This window comes from Solanum dulcamara, chromosome 4 (genome assembly GCF_947179165.1).
Source record: "Solanum dulcamara chromosome 4, daSolDulc1.2, whole genome shotgun sequence".
Lineage (NCBI taxonomy): Eukaryota > Viridiplantae > Streptophyta > Magnoliopsida > Solanales > Solanaceae > Solanum > Solanum dulcamara.
Genome location: NC_077240.1, coordinates 12107332 through 12113570, shown reverse-complemented (window position 1 = coordinate 12113570; position 6239 = coordinate 12107332).

Sequence of the window (6239 nt, the reverse complement as noted above, 5' to 3'; positions counted from 1 at the left end):
TTTAAAAGTAGGCATTGAAAAAAAAATTGTACTGATTGAAATTTATTCCTTTTTTTTATTTTTTATTTTATATTTTATATTTTATATTTTAGTATGTGGTGAGACATTATCCTAAAAAGTTTCAATTATTGAATTTTGACAAAACAAAAGTGGTGGTGAAGACGTGAAGTGTTCTCCACATACAAAAATTTAGAACCCCACTTCCACAAAAAAAGGAAAACAAAAATAGCTTAATTCAAACTTTTTAGCCTAACATAAGAAAGATTAGAACACATATTTTCCAAAATTTTCTCTCTAAAGAGAGAGACAAAAGTTTAACGGAAATCTAACTATTGGGAGACCTAATACGAGGAAATGACAGAAATCTAATAGTATATGGCATATTGTTATTGTATCATAGAATTATTAAGGTACAACGAAATATTCAGGAAAAATTGCACAAAAATTAAATGATATCATTATAGTGTGTATATATATATATATATATTGTGATTGTATTAAAAATGTTTTCCTAAGTCATTCAATGATACACAATATACTATCACAATATATTCATATATTATCATGATACTAAAATGGTATAATTGAGGAACAACCACCGTTTCATCAGGACAATTATCAATTCTTAATGAGGGACTTCTAAAATCCTCAATGATACCATAAAAGCATATTGTATAAGAGAAAATTGCACAAATACTAAATAAGACCATCATGGTATATATATATATATATATATATATATATATATATATATATATATATATATATATATATATATATATATATTATGATGATATCATAAATATTTTTCTAAGTCATTCGATGGTACATAAAATAATTGTACCACAATATATTCATATATTATAATAATATTAAAATTGTATAATTGAAAAAACAATCATTGTTTCACCAAATCAATCCCTAATCTTTAATGACTCACTTTTGAAATCCTCAATGATGTCATAACAGACATTCAAGAAAAATTGTATAAATATTTAATGACACCATCATAGGATATATATATATATATATATATATATATATATATATATATATATATATTGTGATGGTATCAAAAAACTAAATGTGAATTGGGCCTAGGCTATGAAGGGGGCACACTCCGTAATACCTTTGGGCTAAATAGACATCTAGGGAGTTACTTAAGGGTGGGCTTGAGATGGTAATTAATTTGTATTTTGTGTTCAATTAGTGTAGTTTTCCCTTTTAACACTTCTAATTAAGGATATTCCAAGCATTGATGTAGTAATAGCCTCTCTTCTTTTCAAACAACACAAATATCACTAACTTAAAGGCCTAATTATGTGTCTTTTCGTGCGTTTTCATAATTATCATTTATACTAGATTTTGGTCCTAGATATATGTATTTGGCGCGTTCATATACATATATTTTGGATGCATGTATCTTGCGTGTCCAAATACATGTATCTCGGATAAATGAGATTAAAAATAGGCGACTGATCGATAATTTCTTAAATTTATCAGTAAATTTAATTTATGACACTGAATCGTGACACATCTTAGTTAAGCACCTGAACACACGATAAATATTTTTATTAGATACTATCAACTCATATTTTGGAAAATATTTTACGTATGTTTACAAGTGCATATATGTAAAAAAAATTGTACAAATATATCTCCCACTATAATTATACAAATCAACATCAATTGGAACATACATGATGTTTCACGACTTATCGAGAATAATACACCGTACAGTTCACGAAGGTGGTAAATTTAAAGTGAGTGACTTATTTATGTAATAAATATTTAAGAATATGCACAAAAACAAAAATTAAAAATTTCAGTCAAAAGTATTTAAGAAACACTTTACCATATGTTTAGACACTTAACCATATGTTTAGACACTTAACCATAACATGTTGAAATTCAAATGGAGATAGAAGCGGGGTGAATGTTTATTCACAAAATTAGTGCAGAAGTTTGACTTTAAAGTAAAATGTGTGAGGAAAAATGATTTTTATGCTTTTCTAATTACACTAATTATTCATTTTATTTGTTAGTCACAATTATTTTAAGGTGAAAATTATTTATATTTCTCAACATTGATTAAAAAATCAACACCCTCTCCCCCACAAGTTAAAAAAATGGATATTCTCTCATCTTATTTTATGCAATGTCTATTTTATTATAGACATTTTTAACCTCCATATATGCAATTGGTGATAGATTTAGGGATCAAGATGACGAGGGAGAAGAGGGTTGAGGATGACCGACATAGGATCAGATGGGGGAGTTTGACCACGGCTAGCGCCTTGGAGATGGAAGAGAAACTGAAGGATATGGGGGGCTGGGATAGTAATGGGGATGCGAACACTATTTGGGATAATACAACTAGTTGTATTAGGTTTGTATCAAGGAAAGTGTTGGGAGTCTCGACAGTTAGCCGTGATCGGCATCGAGGAGACTGGTGATGGAATGGAGAAGTGTAAGAAAAGGTGGAAGCAAAGAAGATAGCGTATGCGAAGCTGATAGAAAGCAAGGATGGGGTGGAGAAGTGGACAAATAGGAAATTTTATAAGATAGCAAGGAAGGAGGCAAAGTTGACGGTTTCGACAGCAAAAATGGCAGCTTTTGAACGCCTTTATGCTAAACTAGAAGAGAAAAATGGAGATAGAAAATTATTCGAGCTAGCCAGGGCGTGGGAGAGAAGGGCACGCGATGTGGATCAAGTGAAGTGCATTAAGGACGAGCATGAAAAAGTATTGGTAGAAAAGACCCTCATTAAACAAAGATGACAGTCGTACTTTCATAAACTCATGAATGAAGAAGGGGACAGAGAGATTGTGTTGAGAGATTTGGAGCATACAGGGAGGCTTCACGATTTTCGGTGTTGCAGGAGTATTAAGGTCGAAGAGGTTAAGAGTGTTGTGCGTAGGATGAGCTGGGAAAGAGCGATCGGACCTGATGAGATTCTTGGGGAATTTTGGAAGAGCGCAAGCTCAGTAGGTTTGGAGTGGCTGACTAGGTTATTTAATGTCATCTTTAAGACGGCAACGATGCCCGAAGAATGGAGGTCGAGCATAATGATCCCTCTATACAAAAACAAGGGGGATATCGAGAGTTGCAACAACTATAGAGATATCAAACTTCTAAGCCATACTATGAAAGTGTGGGAAAGAGTAGTGGAGATGAGGATTAAGAGAGGCGTGTCTATTTTAGAGAATTAGTTCGGATTTACGCTTAACGCTAAGCTGAAGGGTTGGAGACATACCTTGGAGTCTAAAGGGTTTAAGCTGAGTAGGACCAAGACAGAGTACTTAGAGTGCAAGTTCAGTGAGACACCTTAGGAGGTTGGCGCGGAAGTTAGGCTTGGTGACCAGACTATCCAAAAAAAAAGTAGTTTCAAGTACCTAGGGTCTATCATGCAAGGCAGCGGAGAGACTGACAAGGATGTCACACATCGTATTAGGGCAGGGTGGATGAAATGGAGACTCGCTTCCGGTGTGCTATGTGACAAGAAGGTGCCACCACAACTGAAGGGCAATTTCTACAAAGTGGTGGTTAGACCGGCTATGTTATATGGGGCGGAGTGTTAGCCAGTTAAAGTCTCTCACATTTAAAAGATGAAAGTAGCCGAGATGAGAATGTTGAGATGAATGTGTGGGCATACTAGGAGTGACAGGATTAGAAATGAGGCTATTTGAGACAAGATAGTAGTGGCCTTGGTGGAAGACAAGATGCGGGAATTGCGACTGAGATGGTTTGGGCATGTGAAGAGGAGAGACACAAATGCCCCAGTGCGGAGGTGTGAGAGGTTGGCCATGGATGGTTTCAGAAGAGGAAGGGGTAGGCCGAAGAAATATTGGAAAGAGGTGATTAGACATGACATGACACAGTTATAGCTTAACGAAGACATGACGTTAGATAGGAGGGTGTGGAGGACTCATATTAAGGTAGAAGGCTAGTACATAGTCTCGTTATTCTTCCGTATTAGTAGGCGCATCAACGCACTATAATTTTTTGTGCTCTGACTTCTGTTAGTATCTCTTTATTACTTTCTGTACTTTGATTACTCTATTTTATCTGTGTCACTTTCGTTATTTGCATTATTCGTTATTTGCTTTTCCATATCGCTTTGAACTTCTTAGCCTTATCTAACCTCTTTTTATGCTTATTTTGAGCCGATGGTCTCTCAAAAATAGCCGTCCTACCTTGGTAGGAGTAAGGTCCGCGTACACTCTCTACCCTCCCAGACCCCACGTTGTAGAATTTCACTGGGTTGTTGTTGCTAGTACCATACCATGGAAGGATTATATTAAAAAATTGCTAGTACTACTATTATTGATTTTTTGGACTAATGAATCTTTGTAAAATTTTGTTTATTTAAAGCTTTGTAATAACACGCAATTGCAAACATTTATTTATTAAAATTTTTTTAAGATATGCGATTTATTAATGCATCTTCTTACGATCTTTTTGCACCTTGTTTATAAACTATGATTTGCTCATTTGATAAGATTGTATAAGAGTACGGGAAATTTTTGATGGTTTTCATAAATTATGAGGTTTTCATGTTTATGAGAAAAAAATACAATATGAAAAGTCTAAATTCCATATTTAAATAAAATTTCAACATCAAAACAACCTGAATATTTTTCAAATCATGTCCAAACCGACCCTAAATTCTAACGAAGCTTCATGAATTCATAATTTATTTTATTTTATTTTATTTTTTAGATAATTGTTACTTTCAATGTTAAAGCGGTTTAATTCAATAAGAAAAAAAATAATAGAAAAAAAGGTTTAATCATAATAAAGTTTTCATTATCATTAATATTTTTTCATTTTACTCATTTATTTTATTATAAAACGCCATTATCTTATATACTCAATCAATATTTTTCACATTTTTTTATCGTCTCAAAATAATATTTGTTTTTCTACAAAAAATTGTACATGGATTTAAAAAAATAAAAATGCAAAGGTTGTTAATGCAATGGTAAAAACATACATTTAGAAAATACATTTAGGAGAAAAGTGGGAATATATCTATTATTCAAAATTGAAGAAAATTTATTATTTTTAAAAGTAAAATTGACAATGTAAATGATTTCCCCCCTTTATTTATTATTAGGATATATGAATTGACTTGATTGTGAAATTATTTAAGTAAATATTTTGATTTGAATTGTTTAGTTTTCTTGGTAAATAATAATGGAACAATAACAACCTCTTTAAAAGTCAAATGGTTATCCAATAATGAGCAGTTTTAAAGTTTTAACAAGTCAGAATATTTTATAGCTTTATTATAAATTAAAAACAAGAAAACTATAATTGTATTACCTCCTATTATTCAATTTTAAAATTCAAGAGGCATTTAAATTAAATAACTCAACTTCAAAAAAAAAAAACTTTTCTTTTAAAATCTTGAACACGACAATCGTTGTGGTGCCCCCTCTAAAGTTGAAAGAATAATGTTACATACTCCAATGGTCTAAAAATAATAAGCGGTCAAATGACCCAAAACTAAGGGAGTGTTTGGTCTGAAGGAATATTTTTAAAAATTTAACTAGTCAAAATATTATTTTTAAGAATACAAATTCATTAAAAACACAAAAATTATTCACATAGGGTCAGTAGAAAAAACAAATAGGAAACTACACAATTTAGAATCACTAGGCAAAATATTTGTCCAAAGTGAATCCAATTAAAACTATTTAGCCGAATTAGATTCATGATTCAAACTATTTATCCGCTCTGTCTTTTTATTCTATTAACTGAATCATTATTTCTTTATCCTTGATATCATTGGAGTATATATATACGCTAATGGTATCTATATATCTACTCTAATAGTATCTATATTTTCTGATGATATCTATATACTTTGATGATTTCAAGCAGTATTTGAATAGTTTTTTCACTGAAACACTGCTTATTATATGTATACTCTAATGGTATCAAGGAGTAACTGAGTAGTATTCTCTAATTGTTTTTGATACCATTAAAATATATATATATTCCGATAATATAAACAGTAAATACGATTTATCAGTTAAAAACAGGTGGTATGAAAGTTAGAATAGATACTTGTAAATAAATTTTTTTTGAATACAAGTGTTCTTTTCCCAAACGAATATCATAATAATATTCAACACTAATCCTTTATTATCCACCTCCAACACAACCCATAGCTTCCATCCCCATAGGCCACCACCCTCACACCGAGTTAGAATTTTTACTAAGAAATCAAA